The sequence below is a fragment of the Sphaerodactylus townsendi genome, linkage group LG06 (assembly GCF_021028975.2).
Source record: "Sphaerodactylus townsendi isolate TG3544 linkage group LG06, MPM_Stown_v2.3, whole genome shotgun sequence".
Lineage (NCBI taxonomy): Eukaryota > Metazoa > Chordata > Lepidosauria > Squamata > Sphaerodactylidae > Sphaerodactylus > Sphaerodactylus townsendi.
Window position 1 is genome coordinate 60819180 of NC_059430.1, and position 24044 is coordinate 60843223.

General features: G+C 39.8%; 1 protein-coding gene across 5 annotated transcripts in view; it reads right to left on the reverse strand.

Annotated features, from left to right (window-relative positions):
- HMGA2 (high mobility group AT-hook 2) overlaps window positions 1-24044 on the reverse strand; it is a 193401-nt gene that overhangs the window by 166729 nt on the left and 2628 nt on the right. The window lies entirely within an intron of this gene.

A 24044-nucleotide genomic window follows, 5' to 3' on the forward strand; every position in this document is an offset into this window, starting at 1 on the left:
TTGGAGCAATGCTGTTTCCATCGTTTCATAAAACAGACTGAGAACCTCTTCGCTTAAGGAAGGAAACTGCTTTTTAAAAAATGATAGACTATTCACTTGTGTTCTCTTTGCATCTGAATTGTTGATAAGAATACATGGAAAGCAAATCACCATGCTTGACAGACACTATTCTTTGGCCATATCAGTTTAAAGAACTTTGTTTTGTGGGCCAATACAAATTCAAAATATCAGCAATGACAGTGCATACAAAATGCTGGGGGCTGTAGGAAAATTAGGCAACAAAAAGTTAATCTCTAACTTGGATACAGACTAATCAGTGCTTGGGAATGCATACTAAAAACAGTTTAATGCATATACAACACCCATCCCCATTCGCGCCCCTGTGTTTATTCCTTATTCTAACTCACATTCAGGATTCTAATTTACGTTTTTATAAGTAGTAATGGATTAAATCCAAAATTATGAATGTGTGATTTTTTAAGTTTAAGCTTAAAAAATTGTTGATTTGTCATGAGCCTTCAAAGAACTATCTGCATTTATATCCATATTTAAATGTCATAATTTGGTGTAAATCAAATATAAACAGAGCCCCATCCTGTGCATGTTTATTCAGAAGTAAGCCACTCTAAAGTCAATCTGCACCACTCACCCAGCTATATGCATGGGATACAACCTTAGTACTCAGGCAGTGTGCCTTGCCTAGGACGGGGTACCCTTTCTAACCTCTTGCGGCCACCCCCCATTTGGTCACGGGGTTTCAACATTTCAGGGTCGCTTGTGTGTTTTTTAAAGTTAATTCAGTATTTTTCACATTCCGCCTGCAGGGCGATTTTTAAGGCTAGTAGCATTCAAAATTGTTCGGGGAGCAAAGTTATGGACCTCGTGGGGTGCCCCCATCCCCATTGTTTTCAATGGGAGCTAACCTGCGATGGGGGCTACCCATTTGAGGGACCATAACTTTGGTCCCCCTGAACCTAACTTCACAAAACTTGGGTGGCATCATAAGAATAGTTAACAGATGATACCCTGAAAATCTGGTGTCACTAACTTTACAAATACACCCCTTCCAGGCACCCCAAGAAATTTGCCCAAGATTCTTTGTTTTGCAGTGACTTTGCTCCATTGTAGCCAATGGGGAATTTCTGAGGGTGTAGGCAGGCTGCACATTTTTGAAGATAGAGGCACCAGACTTTCAGGGTGGCTCCAGGAGGGCCTCCTGGTAATAGCATCCAAGCTTGGTGAGCTTTGCTTCTGGAGTGGGGGGGGGGAGTTGAGAGAGTTCTGAGAGAACTCAGCCCACAGGCTTTCATGTGCAGGAGCCTTTTAGGGGCCCATAAAATTGAACCCCCAGAAGCAAAGGTCTCCAAACCTGGATGCTATTACCAGGAGGCCCTCCTGGAGCCACCCTGAAAGTCTGGTGCCTCTGTCTTTAAAAATGTGCAGCCTGCCTACACACTCAGAAATTCCCCATTGGCTACAATGGAGCAAAGTCACTGCAAAACAAACAAAGAATCTTGGGCAAATTTCTTGGGGTGCCTGGAGGGGGTGTATTTTTAAAGTTAGTGACACCAGATTTTCAGCGTATCATCTGTTAACTATTCTTATGATGTCACCCAAGTTTTGTGAAGTTAGGTTCAGGGGGACCAAAGTTATGGTCCCTCAAATGGGTAGCCCCCATCTCAGGTTAGCTCCCATTGAAAACAATGGGGATGGGGGCATTCCATTTGGGTGTCCATAACTTTGCTTCCCCTGAACCAAACATTGCCAAACTCGGGTGGTATCATCAGGGCAGTCTCTGGATGATGCCCTGAAATCATGGTGCCGCTAGTTTTAAAAATGAGCTCCCTGCAGGCCAAAAAACACCAAAAATACCCCCCAAAAGCCCAAATACTTTGCATTCGCATTTGTTCATATTTGGGCAGGACATAATCAGTCAATTTTTGTCCGAATGTGCCCAAATTTGCCCAGATTCCCGCCGAATCTCCAACCCTCAAAAGTGATGCTGTTTCAGGGTGGGGGAGAATCCGCCCCCAAACAGCATCACTTTCAATTTTGTTTTAACCGGAGACCCCAGATTCTCCCTTTAAGGTAGATTTAAAAGAAGAATCTGAGCTCCCTAGTTTAAACACTATTGAAAGTGAAACACTATTGGGGGTGGAGTCCACTGGAGGTGTTTTGTGAGAGATGATGCTGACATTTGTTTGGTAAATGTTTTGCTGGGGGTGATTTGTGAGAGATTTACATGCTTAATACCTACTTGCACTGGCTTGGAGTTGTTTCTCAGGCTAACAACCTACCTCATAGGGTTGTTGTGATTAGGAAATTAGGAAAAGAGTTGGTGGGGAGAGAGCCATGTATGTTTTGCTGGGAGTGGGAGGTGTTTTGTGAGCTGGTGCAAAAAATCATTGTTTGGTCATGGTGGGGGAGGGTGGCCGCCGATACACCAGGCCGGGGGGGGGGGCCTCCAAACTCAGGTTTTGTCCCCGGGCACCAGTTTGCCTAGGTACGCCCCTGTACTCAGGCCATACTTCCTCGATATCAATCTTACTTACAACAACTTAATAATCTTATACATGTGTCATTATAACAGGAATTGGCTATATGATGCTTAGGCATTAGCATAAAGACACATAATGAGACACTAGTCTAGGTGAACAAGATTTAAAATTTGGGTGTTAAGCTCATGCTTCTAATTACTGTTATTTTTTTAAAAAAATATTTTACATGTGTGCCTGCTTAAAAATGAGATCCTATATAAGAGCCACTAAACTCAAAAAGAAGTAAACTGGACCAAAGCTTTTCCCAACTTGTTTGCAAGTAGAGTACAACAAGTGAGGGATCCACAAAGACTTGTGGGGGACATTTCATTTCCCGTCCCTACTATTTCCTCTTTCCCTTCTTTGAACATCACCACAGCCTCTCCCCTTTTCTGCTTCCTTTTTTCTTTGCCACCCACAAGTGAGACCTTTCGGGGAGGGCGGTTAAAAAATCAAATAAATAAACAAACAAACAAATAAGTTTACCTTTAACTCCTCCCCCCATGCCCCGTATTCAGCTTTCCCTCTTTTCCTCCCCCGGCAGTTATTCCCTGAGAAAACTTTGGTAAAAGTACACAGTACCATCTGAGCTAAGCCAATTTGTGCAATGGGAAACATGCAAGGACTTGTTGGGTTTCTCATTTTCCCCTGTATTCCTTTCCCCACACTATTTCCTATTTCCATCCCGGGAAGCTCACATCAGCTTGCCCTGCTTCTTTGTCTGCTTCCCACACACCAACCAACATGTGGGTTATTTATTCCCCCCCAACTTCAACTACATTTATTATTATTTCATTAATAATTTTTATTAATTTTTCCATAATGGAAAACCTTTATCCATAATGGAAAACCAAGGCAGCTTACACCATTTTTCTCCTCCATTTGATCCTCACAACAACTTTGTAAGTTTATTGGTGACTAGCCCAAGGTCATCCAGCAAGCATTGTGGCTAAGTGGGGATTCAGATCTGGATCTCCTACACCCTAGTCTGAAAATTTGTGCAACAGGTAGTAATGGAATTTAAACCCTCCAATATTTGCCTGGCCGGGGGGGTGTTTGTTTTAGATTTCAGATTTCTCTGCAAATCTGGGGCTTTTTTCAGCTAAACAGAAAGATCTGTGTTGTCTGTTCATGGCCACAATCTCCAGATTTAAGGTTCCTCAGGCAACACCACACTGAGAATTATATATTGACAAACAAAATGTTCAAAATTCAAAACAAAAAATCTGCTTAGACTTGTTCAATCCAATGGTTTTCATTTTGCTTTTCTTTGGTCTCTGGCTTTTTTCTTTTTTGGCATTTTGCAGTTTTGTTTTCAAGGTTTCCTCCTTAACTGGAAGATTTAGAAATTTCCTTTTATCCTTTTTACAGTTGTGATTATCACAGTTTTATCATACATCTCACAATTTTAAGCTTTAAGAAATCCTTTCTAATCCTAGCAGTGCCTATGCCCTGTAATTAATAGTGTGTGCATGTGCTTTCATTTGTCCTTTGGGAATCTATCATCTTAATGTATCCATTACCTATTGGCAAATCCCTCTATATGACTATGCCATGTAAAGGGAATTCCATTAAAAAACCAAGAAAATACTGCTGCCAGTTTTTACACCCCTGGAAACTATAAATGTAGGTAAATATATTCAGCACATCACTGAGAAAATGTGTGAAAATATAAAATTCACACTAGCGAAGGGCAAAATTATCACTTCCAACGTTAAAAAGCATACTTCCTCTTTAATCATTTATACCAGCACTGAGCGTAAGATGAAACTTTCTAAGGACAACACTTGCTAAAGACACTGTGTGGCTGCCTACAGAAACAAACAGATCTGTAACTGAGTTCCACTCTAAATTATAGTGCACATTGCTTCAGACACAGAAGCCATCATTTCATAGCTGTTTTAACTTAAGACCCTGTATTCATTCATACAGGCCAACTCGCTTCTTTATGCAAGTGACTTCCAATTATCTTAAATAATTATAAGGCTAATTATACGCCAGCTTCACTCTTTTGCAAACAAGTTAATGACAATCCATATCTGCAAAAGGAATTCTCAGGTTACCAAAGGAACTCAGTTATAATAATCAGGATTACTTGGACATCAATCCCAAGATTCAAGACAATCTTGATGTAATGTTTTTTATTTATCTTCAAGTCAAATTTATCTGCAAGTCACTAACAAATCCAAAGCAGCATTCCAGTATCTACTGCCTCATCACTTTTGAGAGAAAATTTAGCTTATTTGTGGATTTCCTATTAATACCATATTGCACTGAACACTGGCAATGCTACTGTTAAAAAGTGAAAAACTCACAGCAGGAACTGATGCCTAATTGACTGATAGTTTTGCACTATTTAGACAGTTCTATAAGGTTGTTTATTGTTACCTTTTTAGGACACCCCTGTAAAAAAAGTGAAGCAGAATAATATGAAATATTGGAGAGGAAGATCAGAAAGTTGGAGTTGTTTGAGGAAAGAGAAGACAAAGAATTCAATCATGGGTCTGGAACAAATTGGTTTTACAGAAGGAAAAATCTACCAGAGGCCATTGTTTCCTTTTAGCGTTTTTAGCAAATAAATACATGAGACAGGGCACAAAGAAATTACATGTGGCATTTATTGATCTAAAAAGTGGCTTTGACTCTCTCCAAAGGAATATTCTTGAGGAAAAACTCAGGAAGTTGCAGATGGAACCTCGACTATTATTCCTTACAAAATATATTCACTCTTAACAAATTTAGCCAGGTTGAATATACAAACAAGGGTGAACTATCCCCAAAATTCCCAATTAACACTGGAGTGAGACAGGGATGCATTCTGGCTCCACATTTATTTAATTTATTTTTAAATGATTTAGACCCAGCTCTTTATAAAGTAAATGGTCATCCCCCAAAATTAGACACCAGGGACATCCCCCAATTACTCTACGCCGACGATACCACCATCCTATCATTCACTAGAGTTGGTCTTTTAAGATACTTACTTACAAGCTTTTTTCAAAAAGTTGGAAACCACAAAATTGGACAATTGGAAACAACCCCCTTTCCCAAGTAAAGGAGTTTAATTACCTTGGCATATAATTTCAATACAACTTATGATGGTCTAAACATAAGGCAAAAATAATCAGAATCGGTAACTGTTTTTCCACGCCAATCATACAATTTTTTTATGCCAAACGAAACCAAATTATCGCAGCTGCTTCCAAAATTTTTGAAGGAAAAATAATATCTTCCCTACTCTATGGAGCGCCCCTATGGGATTTTGAGCCCAATATAGAAAAAATTCAGTCTGCCTTCTACAGAAAAATCTTTGGAGTCCCAAATTGTGTTCCCAATTCAGCAATATATGCAGAATTGGGCCTACACTGTGTGGAAACAAAATCATGGACTGTCTTTTTTCGATTCTAGTTGAAAATATTATTTAGGGCAAAAGAAAACTCGCTTCTTTCTTATTTTAAATCCAATCCATTGAGTATCTCCAGGCTAGCCAACCTAGAAATGAAAATAAAAATCTTAGGTTTCTCATTGGAATTTTTAAAATTCTTAAATGAGGAGTATATTCTCAGGCTTCTCAGTCAAAGGGTCTTTGACGCAGAACAGCAAAAACTTTATCCATCACAACCAGCTATATGTTTGCCTGAGTCATTATAACCTCTTCTCATGGTAAGATGGGGTTCAATATTTTTTCAGTCTTGATAATCCATCTCATCGTAGAGCATTTATGCTGGCGAGGTTAAATGCCTTCCCCTCTAAAGTGATGGAAGGAAGATACCAAGGCATATCAAGTCTAGAGAGACATTGTTTGTGCCCCGCAAATGAGGTAGATTCAATCCAGCATATTCTCTTAAACTGTCAGATTCATTCTAATTTACGTAGCATCTATATGAATCCGCTTCTTAAAACAAAATCCAGCCTTCCCTAGTCATACGTAGTAACTTATTGATTAAATGATCTATTGCCTGTAACAACTCTTAAGGTTGCAACCTTTTTAGCAGAAGTAATAAATGATAGACGATATAAAAAAATCTGATCTCATGTAGTCACACAAGTTTCCAAATATACGGGTTCATACGTGACTTAGTATAGCGACAAATGTGAGCCGTTATCATAATTAATCTAATTTTAATTGTTTGATTCTAAATATTCTGTCATATATCCGAGGATCTGTACACACAATGTTTTATTATGACTTGGATATTGAATTTCTTTATTTTTGTATCTGTGTATAGGATTTTTTTGTTTGCAGAGATTTATATTTTATGCCTAATAAAGGTGTACTGTACTGTACAGAAAAGCGATTAAAACCTTTAAAAAACCCTGGCAGGTATACAAGATACCTGTAGCTTAACTGATTGTAGCTTTTTGTTGCTAATTTTCAGGTGCTGGAGTTTTTTTGTGTTTGATTTTTAGCTGTCAGACTTGGATGTTTTATGATTTAATGAATTGTTAGACATCTTAAGTGTCTTGACTGGAGGGAGAACACAACATGTCAATTCCAGAGACAGTAACAACAGAGACCTATGAACATAGTTCATTTGCCATCTGGAATTATTCTATGTTTTTTTAAAAAATATAATTCCGGTTGAGAAGGACAGTACCATTACATAGGAAACAAAAGAGATGACTAATTACTTAGTTGTGGTATATTCAGATAACTTTAGAAACACAGAAACCACCACAGTGAAAGAAAAAAGGGCCAACAAAAATTATATATATATTTATATCAGTAACAGGAGTGTTATGGCTACAATGGACTATTCCAGATCACACAAACATCTCAAAGAAGAGCTCTTTTAAGGAAGGCAGGATTCACAATAGATCTTGACACTTCTCATAGTATTTTTAAAATTTTGATGAGAAATGTTCATACTATAACACCACCACAGGAAAGCCCTATTAACATATTTGCTAATGTTGCTCATCCTGCTACTCTATATGGAAGGACCCAACAACAGTACAGGAGCAACCACCAGGAGGGTTAAGGTGCTAACAGAGAAAATTCAATGGTCTTAAAAGACGGTAACACTGCTCGTCCTTCTCAAATATCCAAACCTTTTCTGTTCAAAATTCAAGCAAAAAGCTTCTGCTAAATTCCAACTCCGTGCTAAATCTTTGTCAGATCTCACCTATTTTTGTCAGATCTCACATATTAAGCAGAGTCAGTACACAGGATGGATGGAGACCACCAAGGAAGAATTTACAGAGGGAAGAATTTATAGAGGAAGAAAATGGTTACCCACCTCTGCTTTGATTTTGCCTGGAAAGCCCCTTGCTGTGATGTGGTTACCATAAGTCAATTGTAACTTGACCGGCAATGACATACGCACATACAATCTCACTAGAGACTCAAAGTTGCTCTCCTTAGGATTAAAAATGTGTAATCCGTTGAGGACGTGCTGTTAGATAGACAAAGTATCTTTTGAAGATACTGAAGAAGCTCCACCAGCCAAATATTAAGTCACTTATGTATGTGGCTAACTTATTCTTTGTACTATTTAAAAAGGAATCTCTGCAGGTCAAATCTATCTAAAGCCAGAACAAAATCTTTTTTTTTCTGTTATAAGAAATACCACTAGTTCATTGTGGATGTATGCTAGCTTTAGACTAGCAATACATGTTCAACATGCACCATGCATCTCAACCAACATTCTACAAATCATTCTCTTAACATTACACACACACACACACACACACACACACTTAACCAGATTACTCCATTGTCTCTTTTATCTGAGTCTACTCTTCAACAGTTAGTCAAATTGTTTTTTGTTGTGATCAATCCTGGCATGTGGCCTAACATAACAATTTTACATGTGATACATTTCTCTGAAAACAGAAGAAAGTCCAAATGGAATTGTTTATAGACACATGATTTTTAAAATGCTTCTTTATAAACAAACAGCAATAGACAATTCGCCCAAATGGTTATAATTATCATACAACATTTCAGAAAACAGAGGTAGCCTTAGTAACTGTGTGGTTTAGCATCTAAAGAAAAAGACTGCCATAATTTATGTTTCCTCATACAGGAACAGTTCCAAAGCCATCAAGTGTAGTTGACATATGCTGGAACAAACCACAATGATCAACTTGAAAAATATGTTACTGCCAAGTAGACAGAAAAAACGTGCAAAACAATTGTGAGCCATTCATAATTTTTACAATCAGTATGATCACATTTATGAGCTAACAGACAATAACACTTGGGATATCCCTCAGGAACAGATTTTTTTCAACAATGTTCTTTAACATTAGTGTGCAACCTTTGGTTGAGATCACACAGAGCAGTGAGGTTGACTGTAACCAATATGTGGATGATACCCAACTAAACATCTTTTTAATTAAGCTACCAGAAACCGTAGTCTAAGTGCTAAACCAATACCTGAAAGCAGTGGCCAACAAGCTGAAAATGAATCCAGGATAGACAGACATAATGCTGATAGGGAGGCTAATTGTGCAGTGTATTATCTATGCAAACGCATGGTGCAATAACCCACTTTTCGGATACGATAAGTTACAGAGAGCAATGTTATTCTAAAAAAGTAAATTGGAAAGCAGCTAGGAGCACCTTCTAATATCTATTGAGTGTACCAATTGACCCCCTATCTCGATTATGCTGACCTTACGATTCTGACCCATGCCACTCTAACCTCACGGGTAGATCATTGTAAGGCATTGCATAGGGAGCTACCACTGAAAAGAGTTTGGAAACTGAAGCTAATACAGAACGTTTCTGCTAGACGACTTTCATATTTGTTTCTGGCATAATTCAGGATGCCAACTATTACCTTGAAAGCTCTTTATAGCCTGGAATCTGTACACCAAATGGATCACTTTTCCCTGTATGATCTTTGGTTCCAACTAATGTCATTTGGTGCCTTACTTCTGATTGCCCCCTCTATTGAGGACCATTCAGCGACAGCCTCTTTTTCAAAGGCTGTGCTCACACTTTGGAACAGCCAGATATACAGTGGAAAGCTCCATCACTATCTTCCTATGCAGTTTTAATGGAAATAACTAATGGAAATTATTTCACGATATCTTTTAAAATTGCTTATATTTTGTAAGCCACTTCTGGGTATTATGAAAAGGTAAGATATAAATATTTTATTTTTTTTGCTTTCCATAAGCATGCAATATTGTGCAACTCCCATTATGGAAATTAATAGCCAATAGATCAGTAATCATAATAAACTGGAATGCAGGAAACAGATCCATATCAAACAGCATATTCTGAACATTCAAATGACTGCTTTGTCATATACACAGATGGCCACTTAACCCCACTCTTATTGCACCACATCTCAGTTGATTCATAGCTGATAATCTTTTATTTATTTATTGAGCATCTTGCATGGTTCTCCTCTCAGTTTTTATTATGAACTTGGCACATGAGGCAATCACAGCTTGTATACCATGTGTCAAATTTTGCAGGCATGTGCTTAGCACTATATTGTCTGTCAGTATAATCAAAGCAAATAGTGCAAGTCAGTTGCAAAGACAAATTGAAGATTAAGATTATAGATGTGCCAGTCATCAAGCAGAAATAGAAAAGCTATCTCCTTCAGAAGAAGAAATATGTTAGATCAAGATTAAATGTGAAGCTATAATAGAACAAGACTGTAGAAAGTAAGTCCATAGATGTCAATGCAAACAAACTATTTACTGTGATATTCTCCATTACTGAGCCAAGTGGGGAATAATTATTTGAAACAAATGGACATCAAGGTCTGAGAAGATCAAACTCTGTTAAATCTGCCACTCTAAGTTTGAACAACTGACCCCAAAATAGGAGGTTGGATTCCGTTTTTCAAAGTCTAAATCAGATGTTTTTCAGATAGCCTGGGAATATTCTATCAGCTCTACCTCAGCATGGCCAATTGGCCATGATGACAGAGGCTGATGGAAATTGTAGTTCCTGAACATCTGGAGAGCCGCAGGTTTTCTACCCCTGGTCTAAATTTTCCAGATAAATTAGGAACTATATTACCAGCATGGCCAATTGGCCATGATGACAGAGGCTGATGGAAATTGTAGTTCCTGAACATCTGGAGAGCCGCAGGTTTTCTACCCCTGGTCTAAATAAATGGTGGTCTATATTGAGCCTTGACAAATTTTCTTGGTTCTTTAGTCTCACCTACATTTTAGAAGCCAGACTCATTTTTCAGTGTTTCATATTAATGATGATTTTTTTCTAGCAATTGCTGACGCAAAGAAAAAGAATGTCCCGTCAAATTGCAACCGACTCATTGCAACGCCTTCCATGGACATTCCAGGCATGAGATGGTTCATGTAGCAACCCCAGCCTCCACATCCAAGTACTGACTTTGGCCTAATTGATCACCAGTTTCCTTATAACCCCATTCTTGTTTACAAAAGCTCCATTTAATTGAATATTGGAGTCAGTATAGAAAGAACAGGTTTAAAAATGAATGTCCAGCACCACTGAATGTAAAATTAAATCTGCATATAAACAAGCAATGCTAAAAACTTCATGAAGATTTTTATGTCAAACAACAAAGTCTTCTGATGCAAAATTATAAGGAAGTTTTTGGTTGGATTGAGCCATGTTACAGGATCCCTTTCACCTGTGAAAAATCAGTGGGATCTCCTTTGTGCTTCCACTGAGAACTGCAAAGAGATATTACAATAAAGTAACTGTGGAAAATACTAGGTGCCACAATTAATTTTTTAGGAACCATGGTGAACTGGGAAACAGTTCATCCAACTATGGGTCATACTGTATGCAAAATGGGAAAACACAACACTATTTTAAAGATGTTATCTAGGTTTCTTCCATTACTGGGCTACTAACGTATTTCACCAGCAAGCCAATGTTCAGTATTAAAAATTATACAACCTTTACAAGAAATTCCAGTTTGCCAAGCGTTACTTTCAACTTTCATTCCATCAAAAAACAAGCATTAATTCTGAAGTCATATATTTCTGAAGTGGGCTGAATTTGATCTGAATGGTGTTAAATTCCTTGCAACCATACTTGTCAAGTATACCTCCTTATTCCTAATAATCAATTGCCTATATAATTTTACAAAGCACAGACAATGAATGTGAACAATTTGAATCACTGTAAGCAGAACACTGATTCTGACGTTTCATTTCAAAAATGTGTGGGATCTCTTATGTTTAAAAAATCCAGATATTTTAAACAGATTTTCAAGCAACAGACTCAGTTACATAAATTTCAGATTGCTCTGATACTCAAGTAGATAGATGTTTTCCTTTGTTTTTGACTTTCACTACAATTTTTGCATAGGCTCAACTTTTTTAAAGTCATGTTTGTATCATATACATTCATTTGGGATTTGTATAGTGTTCTTTTTTTATTAGTCCAGTACATGGAAGCTAAGTAACAGACATGAAACAAGCAGCTCAATTTGTCCTGCTGCATTTTGTATGCATTGTCAAGTTACACACTGCTAATTTCCTAACAAGTGCAGTTTGTTTTTAAATGCCCCCAGGCTAGCTTTCTAAATCCAAACATAAGCTGTGCAAGTTTAAAGAAATAACTATGCACCAGGAAATTTTAATCACACATTACAATCCCCATCCCAGGACAATCCCAACAGATTTAATGGTATTTGCTTCTAAATTATAACCAAGCAAAATCCAGCTACTTGTGTGCATATTTTAACATTCTTTGCCAATGGTGTAATATATTTGTGATTATGATGTATAAAGTTTGCAAGAGAACACCCGACCAATTAATCATGACTGCCTTCTTGGATCTCCTGTGTAAATTCTAGTGGTGCACGCTTATCTTGCACGCTGTGAGAATAAATACAGTTCAATTAGTTTGCTTCAAAAAAAGGCCACCCATTATACTCTCAGAATTCAACCAATTTTCACCACATGCAGAGCTGCCCATTTATGAGTAAAATGGCCCTACTAGCAGCTTACAAGTATTGCTTTGGAAGCTGGAGATAAAATGTAAAGAAATTTTACAATAATTTAATAAACATGCCTCAGAAAGTTACAAATAGATCTGATTAATTTCAAAAGTTAGCATTTTTCCCAACAACAAATCCTGCCACCACCAAAAAACAAACACACAAACCAGAACCTGTAAAAGAATTAGCATTTTTTTCATTAATTCAAATTACAACTAAGAGTGTGATGTTACAGCATACAGTGAAGATTTTGCTTTGGCATCACCTAAAGAATTCTTACAGGAAGTTCTAATTACTCATCCACACACAGATCCCCGGAATCATATCAGTTACTTGAAACTGACTTCCATGCTGTATGTAAGAGCTGCCATTTAGAAAGTAGTAACAATTATTATCTTATAATGTGTATTCTGAAAAACTTTCTGTGTATGGGCATTTGGGGTCAGAGATTAGTAAGCTGTGGAAAACCTACTCTTCTGGCCCCCAAATGAATCTGTATTTGGGTGCCCCATACTTGGCTAGGACAGAATGGGGGAGACACAAGCCAGGTTCAATAGTTCAACAATAATTTTATTACTTAGGAGAATCAATACCCTAACTCCTCCCTTGGATCTATCTAAATCAGAGTACTTGGTTGTCTTGAGCAGATTTGAAACTGTAGACTGTGTCTACTCTTGGCTACTTTCAAGAAAGTGCACTGTGTCTTGCTTCCTTTTAGTTCTTTCAGTCTTTGTCTGGTTCTAATTGCTCTTAACCTTAACTTGTGCTCTATGGACCACCATAAACGTCACAAATATTCCAGTCTCCAGCTACCCTTGACACCTTGCTCTGACTGACTGCCTAGAGCTAAAACGGGATTGCTGGATAAAAAAGGAAAAGTGCCTATTGGGAAATGTCTTAAAGGGATAGGGACTAACTAAAATACCCTCCCTTAGAAGACTTAACAATGAACTAAAACCATGCTAACTATGGGGAAACTGAAGCTTAATGAGGAAATAAGAAAAGCCGCCTAAAACTTCTTATGGAAGTTTTATTTCTATTAACTTCTATTAATTACTTATCTATCACTAATACATAACATCAATAATCATAACTAATAAACTTGATTGCAGAAGTCGACTGCGTGATTCACTGAAGTTCAATATTCAGGATCTCTCAAGAATGTCTCTTCAACTGTTGGGCATCCAAGGGTTGGGTGAGATAAACACATGTCTCTTTGGTGGGCTGACTTGTGCCAATGCAACAAGTGCTGAGTTCCAGTATTCCCATCTGGTCTTGTCAAGATCTAGCAGAATTAAATCTGGTCCTGTCAGCAAAACTCTGTTGAGGGATGTTCCCTTGAACAATGCACTGGAGTTAAACACTATTCCTACTTGGTGTGGCTTCTGAGGATGGTAGACTCCAAAGAATGGTAAATACTAACAAATACCAAATGGTATTATACCAACATTCTTGGTATTCTATATCAGGAACCCTCTCTGCATGGTTCCTTTTTATCATGGTATTGATGAACTCCACGACATCTTCTTTTAATTGAGGTTCTCTCTCCATGTTTCTCTGAAGAACTTTCAGGTGTTGCAATGCCATAACACGGTTGTTTGGCAACTTGCTTCTTGGCTCTTTAAAGGGTAATGGATACAAACTGTTTGTCTTCTTTAGACAAAGCTGGCCAGTTGTCATGGGATGTTGTTCTAAACACTGGCGCAGCTGAATTTTCTGTTTTCTGGGTGTGATTTGGACAGTCTGACATCTGAGTGGGTCGTCCATTCGGCATGAAGCTCATACAAAAGGTATGTGCATGTGAAGGAATTCTCTTGCGGTTCAAACAGACTGGGCGTAGGATAGTCCATCCTAGTTTCAACTTCTGGGCAAATGGTGTCCCTGACCTTTCACCTGTTCTTTGACTGCAAACAAATCTGGGCAATCTGAACCAATGAGTAGGAGAATCTTGGCATTCACATCGAGCTCTGGTATCTCATCTGCTACGGGTTTTAGATGCGCATGGTGCATTGTATTGCTTCTTGTGGGAATCTGTTGTTCATCCTTGGGGATGAGCTGACACTCAATAAGTGTAGGTAATTTAAACTGCTTTGTGCCGTCAATGACTTGCAGAACAAATCCCAAGGCTGTCTTTCCTGTCATGACCTGGTCTCCACTGCACGTGGTCATGACATACTCCATTTCTTTGGACTGTATGTCAAACCATTCAAAAAACTCTGGGGTTGCTAACAAAGTGTCACTTTGTGAATCTAACGCCACATACATACATTTGGCTTGACTCAGTGAGTCCTCTGGATAAACATCCGACAGGCAAATTGGATGGCAGGTGCACATCTTCTTTGCTCCATCACACTGGGCTGTACACGTTGCTGAAGCAGCTTTGGTACTTTTGTGTTGTGATGGTTCTGTAGAAGTTTTTTCTGCCTTTTTAGGCTCTTTCTTTGGAGACTTTGTTGGTGCTGTGCGGTGTAGTGCTGAGCAGTTTCTCACTGGAACATTCTTGACACTTTACCTTTGCTTTGCAATCTTTAGCCATATGATTTTTGAAGGAACAGCATTTGAAGCAGAGATTCTGCTCCTTCGCATAGGATAGACATTCTTCATAAGGTTTTTCCTTGAACTCTTTGAAGCTATTAAGGTCACGTTGCTTGTTGTGTACTGGACACATCACTTCTGTTGGCTTTCTGGTGGGTTGTTTATCTGAGTTTACTTTAGTCTCTGTCTTTTTGACCACAGCTTGTGCTTTGCTTTTAGGTTCTTCAAGCATCTTCTTCTCTTCGCTGGCATTTTGGTATAAAGAAGGAAATCCTGTTTGAGGATAATTTATTTCTTTAGCCATCCTGGTTATGAAATTTACAAGATGAGAGTATGGTGGGTACCTTTGTTGATGACCCTCTTTGTAAAGACTTCTTTACCCCAAGACTCTTTCAGTGGAAAAGGCAACTTGTCAATGACCTCTGTCTGAGTCAAATGCTGGTCTAGGCATGCTAGTCCTGGCAACTCTGGGTTATCTTTTGCTGACTCCAGCTCTGAAAGAAGATCTGCAAGGTCCCACAATTTCTTACGGTCTTTCATTGAGAGATTGGGAAAAGTTTTTAGTCTTTGTAAAAGTGAAGACTCTATTTCTGAGAATACTCCATATCGCTCATCTAATCTGGTCCATGTTCGGTCTAAGGCCATATGAGGGTTTCTCACATGCACTGTGTAGACTCTCTTTATCTGTGTGGAAGAAGTTGGTCCTAACCAAGCTATGAGCAAGGTTAGTTCTTCTTCTATGGTGAGCTTGAATTCTTTGATTACTCTCTGGAGTGTGATTTTCCACAACAGGTAATCTTCTGGTTGGTCAGAGAACTTCTATATGTCAACTAAATCTCTTCTGGGATTTCTGGAGAAAGTGGCACTCAGGACATCTGACAAATTTGGAGCCTCTGGCTGGGTGAAAGCATACTGTGGAGTTGTTGATACTGCAGGAACAGTTGTCATCTGAGGAAATTCTGGTCTCCATTGAGGAACTGCAGGATTGAAAGTATGTGCTGCAACTGAAGTAGCGCATGTTGACCATGTCACGCTGTGAGAGCTTCTGGCCAATCTTGCCTCTCATTGGCTTGAGGCAGACTATTCAGCGGAACTGCCTGTTAGCTGGTCACTTCCGGTGCCACTACACTAGGCTGTGGTTGAAAGTAAGTCACTTCAGGCATCTGGAACACTGATGCAGTTGCTGCACTTTGGGCATCTGGAACACTGATGCAGCTGGTCGCACGACTGGAAATTGTTCTGTACTTTTAACTTCCTCTGGTTCAACAGCTGAGGCTTCAAGATTGGTTGTTGGTGTATTCAAGTAGGAAGTCACCTTTACTATAGGGTCTTCTTCCTCTACTTCTTCGGAACTGAAGGTGAATAAACTTCCTCTAAGGCCATGTTCCAAAACCTGAGCTCTAACTATAAGCTCTTCTGCCTTTGCTCTTTGCTCTAGGGTCTCCTCTTCAGCCTTTGCTGTGGCTTGTCTTGTAATAATTTCTTCTCTTTTCCTCTAGAAGTCTGCTTGTTTCATAGCTCCAGCCGCATCTGCTTTGGCTCTCAAGAGCTCCATTTCCATGGCTAACTTTTGAGAACGGCAAGAGTCGCTACTCCAATATGAGCCTGACCTTGTGCTTCTGGGACTGTGGAGGTAACATAGGGATCATTTGTTCTAACTGCAGATGCATTGTGGCTTACCTTGCTTGATGCTTTACTAACATATTTTCGTGGAACACAAGGTGCCAGTCCCCTTCCTATGCTTCTTAGGAGGGGTGAGGAGTCTGCAACTGCATCAGTGTCTTCTTCTTGCGTGGACTGGACCACCGGTTGCTGATCTGCTTGCCATTCCTGTATTTTGTTGGATAAATCAAACATGACATCATGAAGAATGGGTTCATTGCCATCAAAATCACACTTGCCTGTGAAAAGGGTAGCTTTCAACTCTGGATGGAGAATAGGAAAGCCTATGCAAATGTACCAGGGTAAAACTTGAAAGGTCTAAATTACCTCGTGGCCAGAACAGAGTTTTCCCAGCCCATGACAGACAAAGGCTGGGAGATTCCACTTCGGGAATTGGCCAGAGAACCATCTCTGGGCCATGGGATCCCGAAATAAGGACAAAGAAATGCTATGAGAATGTAATATGCTGAGGAAGCTATGTGAAAGCAATCTTTTTTATTTTATCTTTTGAAATAAAGACTTTAAAAACTCAGCAGTTGGGGTATCTGGTTGGAAAAGAACCCGGATTTCTAGAGGCAAGGCTGGAACCCTCTAGAATAAGACTGGTACGTGACATTATAAAACACATTCTCTTTTTCTTTTATGCTGTGCAGCTCTCAGCCTTCATGCTTAGGAGCTGGGAGTCTCAAGCCTTCTAGAGCCATGGGCCAGCTGAGTTTTCCGTGGTAAGGCACTGTCATGCTGTAAGACTGCCTTGCATGGGACCTGGCCATCTCTTTGTATTGCTCTAGGTCATACCCTGCTTGACTGGTAGCCAGTGACATAGGTATAGATTTTTTATGGGGGTGGTTTGGGGGCAAGTCCATGCCCCCACCCACCCTTGGGGGCATGGCCACACCTCCCCAAGCCCCGCCCCTTTCCCCAGTGCTTATAAAAGTAGCTCTCCGCCAGAGATGGCAGACTCCTCTGCCCTGCCTACCCCACCCCCCCATCAGCTGGGCTCCCAGCTGGTAGCAGCAGTCCCTTCTCCCTCCCCTCCAGGTAGAGGGGTAGCTAGGGAAATTGGAGTCTGGTGCAAAACCTGAGGTTTGCGTCCCCCCCCCCATGGGTGGCTGCTGTGATGCTGAAATCCACCCCCAAACAACATAACTTTCAATGGTGTTTAAATTAGGCAGCCCAGATTCTCCTTTTAAATCCATCTTAAAGGGAGAATCTGGGGTCCCCAGTTAAAACAACATTGAAAGTGATGCTGTTTTGGGGTGGATTATTTGGGGTGAAACAGCATCACTTTCAAGGTTTAATCTGGGGACCTCAGATTATCCCTTTAAATCCATGCCGAAGGGGTTGGATTCAAAAGGAGAATCTGGGGAAATCTGGGGGGGTCACTTCTCCTGCTGTCAGGGGTGCAATTGTTAAGCTAGCAGCACCAAACTTTCAGGGTATCTTTAGGAGACTCTCCTGATTATACCACCCAGGCTTGGTGAAGTTTGGTTCAGGGAGTCCAAAGTTATGGACCTTCAAAGGTGTAGCCCCCATCTTCTATTAGCTCCTATTGAAAACAATGGGGGATGGGGCACCCCTTTTGGGAGTCCATAACTTTGGACCCCCTGACCCAACCTTCACCAAATCTGGCTGGTATCAGCAGGAGACTCTCCTGATGATACCACCTAGGTTTAGTGAAGTTTGGTTCAGGGGGTCCAAAGATATGGACCCTCAAAAGGGTAGCCCCATCTACTATTAGCTTCAATAGGAAACAATGGGGGATGGGGGAACCCCCTTTGGAGGTCAATAACTTTGGACCCCCTGAACCAAACTTCACCAAACTTGGCTGGTATCATCAGGAGTGTCACCTGACAATAACATAAAATTTTGGTGCCGCTAGCCTAAAAATGCACCCCCTGCAGGCCAAAAACCAGAAAACACTTTAAGATACAAAAAACCCACAAATGGTGGGCGGAGCTTCGGACATGCAATGGGGGGGTTGAACCCTAGAATTCCCCCTTACCTACATCCTTGCCGGTAGCTAAAAGGTCTTCCCACATTTTGGAGCATTAAGGCTTCATAAAATCCACTTGGTCCTGCAAATATGCAGCCATCTTTTCAGTGGGTTTTTTTTAACTCTAGTGCTTTTTTGTGATGTAGAACTTGCCATCTTAATGGTAATTCACTTTCTTCTTTATTTTTTAACTTTGGGGAAAGTCACTTCTAATCCAAAGGATTACAATTTTCTCAGCCAGCTGCTTTAGGCCAATAGTATTTGTTCTCCTTTCTTGTTACTAGGCAGACTTCAAGCCTAATTGCTTGCTCTAGGGTGGAGACTTACTGCTAACACAGAGAACAGAAACCTTCTTCAGCCTGCTACTCTAGGCTAATAGGAATTGTCCTGCTGCTGTTGCTAGGAAGACTTCAACCTTAATTGCTTACTCTAGGGTGGAGACTTACTGCTAACTCAGAGAACAGAAACCTTATTGCCTGCTACTTTAGGCCAATAGGATCTGATCTCCTCTTGTTGTAGGTAGACTTCCAACCTTTACTGCTGCTTGCTCTAGGGCAGGGGTCCCCAAACTACGGCCCAGGTGCCAAATGTGGCCCCCTGAAGCCATTTATCCGGCCCGCCAGGAATGGCGGCGATGGCTCCATTCATGTGCAGTGGGGGCTCGAGGGAGAGGAGGAACCGGCCCCAACAGCCATTGATTGCAGTTACATCATGGCACCCCCAAATCTCCATGAATTTTCTGACCCAGAGTTGGAAACCTTACATGTGGCAATGCCTGCTCCGCCCTTCCCTCTCGGCTACTCCATGTGTTGCTCTCAGGCTTTCTGTTCCGCCTCACTCCCGTTGGCATCAGCCAGGCTGGCGAATCGCTCGCTAGGGAGGAAAGAACCCAGGAAGATACCTGATCCTGGGTTAGATGGAATGCTTCATTGGGAAAGTTCTGCTTTTTTTTTTTTACAGGGGAAGGTATTCCACAGCCTCCCCAAGAATATTTGGAGCCCACCCTGTTCTTGACATACTTTGGTCACTATTCTAAAAATAGACCATGACAGAAAGGCTGAAAGGTGAAATCAAACATTTTACAATCTTTTTTGCATAGGAATTTGTTCATAGTTTTTTTTAGTCCGGCCCTCCAACAGCCTGAGGGACAGTGAACTGGCCCCCTGTTTACAAAGTTTGGGGACCCCTGCTCTAGGGTGTGGCTACTGATACCATAGAGAACAGAAACCTTATTGCCTACTACTTTAGGTCAATAGGATCTGTTCTCCTTTTAGTTGCCAGGCAGACTTCAAGCCTGGCTTTTTACTCTAGGGTTCTGCCTTTAAGAGCAAACCATTCACTTTTGAACACTGCACACAGTTGTGCTGAAGAAAGTACCACAAAGAGCAAAGAGCAAATGTCCCCAGTCTTTAAACACACTTGGCAGGTCAGGGTATACTTTTAAGCTCTTATTTTGCTATTTCAAAGATCATAATTATATAAAGTGGCTGCCGGTAATTCAAAGAAGTCTCTGCATTCAAAATGGCCGCTTACATTTTAGCAAGGCTAGTTTCACTTTTGCAAAAGCTGCAAGCTGGTTTTCGTTTTGCAGACTGCAGCACACAAGCCTCTTTTCCAATTGCTACTCCCCGCCTTGCTTCTTCCCACCAAAGGAACTGTTATAGCAGCAAAATAACTTGCAGGTCTACTCAGGAGTAAGCACTTACACTTGCTGGGCTTTTCTTCCTGCTGTCCAGCCAGGGGACCCTCTTAATGGGAAAACAGGATTTTGGGTCTATTCGGGAGTAAACGGTTGCCCTTGCATACACTTCTCTGACTTCTTTCATCTATAGGAGCCTTTTTAATAGGGAAACAGCTTGCAGGTCTGCTCAGGAGTAAATGGTTGGGAGCTGGGCTGCTGTATCTTTACTGCTGGGGCTTTCCTTCCAGTGCTGGGAGGCGGCGGTACTGGGCACTGGGCAAGAAAACCCCCTCTGCCCAATGGAACAGGCAGCCGCCTGCTCCGTAGGGCAGAGGGGGGATGGCGGTTGCGGCCTGCCCAGTGCCACCGCCTCTCGCACTGCGGGAGGCAACAGTGCTGGCAGGGAAACCCCTCAGCCTGAAGAGCAGGCAGCCGCCTGCTCCGTGGGGCAGAAGAGAAAGGCATGGAGCCGCCACCAGTTTGGCCCCTCCACTCACCTTTCCTTCCAGCGTTGCTCTGGAGTGACACGCCCACGCTACCTTTTGACCTCCAGGCCACACGGAGCCGCAGTATAAGACTGAAATAATGCGGCTTCGGAGCCGCAGGTTGCAGAACCCTGGCCTAGAGCTAAAACAGGGGATTGCTAGGTAAAAAAGGAAAACAGCCTATTGGGAAATGTCTTAAAGGGACAGGGACTAACTAAAATACCCTTCCTTAGAAGACTTAACAATGAACTAAAACCATGCTAACTATGGGGAAACTGAAGCTTAATGGGGAAATAACAAAAGCTTCTGTGAAGGCATGACATCTACTAAATATTTGCCTACAAGAGACACATGAAATGAGACTGGGTTCTGCTGAAATGAATACATCACTCCCAATAGTACAGATGCTTTTTCAAAATACACTTTTGTACATCTACCATTCATTTGAATGGGAAAACCATAAAAGGACGCCCTGTAGATTACTTCCTAATGCAGCACCCTTGATAACCTAGAAAATTTTTACTACATATTCTAAATAAAAGTCTATTTTTTTTAAAAAAAAACAACATGGTTTTAATAGTAAAGATCTGATAAAGATCATCAAAGTTATGAACTATGCTGTGAAACTTTTGTCTCAGTAACTGTTGACATGTGATTTCTGAAACTTCATACCATGCACTATCAGACTGTCTTCTATAGCCATCACCAACATTGTTTCAAAAACATGTAACTGTATTTTAATTAATAGTTCTGTATGTCCTTAGCATACTTGCCCTTCAAGTAAATCCCACCAAAATGCATTAGTTCCACTTCCCACTAAACATGGTGAGATTCACACTAGAACTATATATTGCTTAAATACGTATATATTTAAACAACTTTGCTGACAATGTAGTTTAAATGTGTATTACAGGAACTTTCCATAGAAAGTAATTTTTGCTTGAGTAATTAAATATTCAAAACAACAAAGGCAAGTTTGGTATTTTTAAAAAGCCCAACAGGCTTTATATCTTGTTTTTACACATGTATTTAAAGCTACATGAAGAGAGTGTTGTAGTGAGAATTAGGTTATTAAATTCCTTGTTAAAAAGACATGTTGCTTTGTTTACTGAAGACATGTTTTTAACAACAATTACAAAAAGGAGAGATTTTAAAAACACTTCTTACATTTGTATTCAACAGACTGAAAAGAAAAAAGGCACAAAACTACAGTCAGCCCCAAATTATCATTTTATTATAAGTTGCTATGGTAATTTAATTCATACAGAATAGGGTCAATTCCCACAGACCAAAAAACCCTACTGAAAAATTAATTATAATTATAAAAGCCATAATCATTTTTCAAAAACCATACCACAATAGAACCTATAATGACTAATAAAAGCAGTAGAATATACATTAGCACCAAAATTGACATCCAGACTTAGAATGATCTTGCTTTCAGCAAAGTACTTATGTATGAAGAGTGCTGGTGCTTACTACTGTGTAACTTGTCTATAAGAACAGGAGTCCTATATTTGTTTACTTCCAAAACTACAAACAACTGTCCACAAGTATTTTTCTTGTAAAAATTGCATTAGCCTTGTATTACAGGTCTCATTTGTACACTTAAAAAAAGCAAAGTTTTCACCCCTCAGGTTGAACCTGAAAGCTTAACAAAACCAAACCAAAATGGAAACAAAAAAAAGATTTAGATCAGTGACAGATGTATTAGTCCTTACCCACTGTCATGTTCAAATTGCAGTTGTGACAGATCTACTAGTCCTTCCTACTAGCAATGTACAAATTGCTATGATGGTTTAAGCATTCTTTTTAAAAAACTAGTTACTCAATATTCAAGGCAGGCTGGAACAGTCATTCATACTTACCGGTACTTTTGAAAACCATATATTTTTAAAAACATTCTAATTTCTATCACTACATCATTGACTAAGAACACATTCAACAAAATATTGCTCTTCACCAGTCTGGGTGTAAGATACATAAGCTTGTAGGATCTTTATTATTCAGCATTAATTTCACAGTGCTGAAGCTTTGTTTCTTCACAATCCGGGATGCAAAACTGCTTAAAGGTATATTGCAAGAACTGTGTTAACTTTCCCAAAAGATAGTAGCACCAAGCCTTTATTGGCATATAAGACAATACATGTAAAATACAGAAGAAAAAAACAAAAACAAAAACTAGATTCAAAACAATCCCCAAAGAGAATGATAACAAAGAATCTCTTAATAACACAGTGACCCAACAAAGTTAAAAAACAGAACTATCCTTTAGGGTGTATAATTTCTAGTAAAAACTTGGCCACCAATTCACAAACTACAATATCAGGGTTATTTAGCAAGAATAAGATCTTTTGAGTATCTGAACAGTCACAATTCAAGGGAAGAGCATTTGCATATTTCCCCTAATTCCCTGATATTTAGTGCAATAGAAGAGGGAATGGGTAAAGTTTCTAGTTGACTAGAGTTACAGGAGCAGAATCTCTTCACGCCCTCTATTTTTTTTAATCTACCATATAGCAGCGCTGATGGCAGAATATTTAACCTAGCCAATGTATTTGTATTTGTATTTAACCTAGCCAATGACATAGCTCTACTAAGGCTAGTGTTCAGCATTATGCATTTGTAATCTGCTATGCATCCCCATTTAAATGGTATCAAGGAGCTAAGGGGTGAACATGTTTTGGATGCCGCTGCAAATAGGTTTTGAGATTCTGTTTCTGGTGACCTTTCGTTCAAATTTTTAAAGGCTTCAGCATGAGAACATAATCAAGGATTCAATAGAAATACCAATTTCCTCAATTTTGTTTGTAATTAATGGGAGCCAGTTGGAAAATTTGGATTCTGATATCATTAGATATAAATAGCTTGAAGGGTCCTGTTGAAAATGGACACGTAACCAGGACCTAAAAATTATCAACCAGGCTTTTGTTTCTAAGGTTGATTGTCCAGTTTCTAAGCACAATGCCGCATAGGGCATACAATCTGTCAGCCCCATGATTTTGTGTAAAAATTTAGAGTGGACCAATTTAAAGAGTAATTTACCAATTTAATCCAAATGGGGGCTGCATACTGCAGTTGAGATTCTATTTAAAATTTAAAAACTTTCAAAGCAGACGGAATATACCGGTTTCCCCTGCTGTAGAAGTGCAGTATTGCATTTGAGTAGACTGAGGCCATATCGAGGGCTACTTTCCATTGGGTAGACCATGATAGATTATGGCTGAATGTTAACCCAAG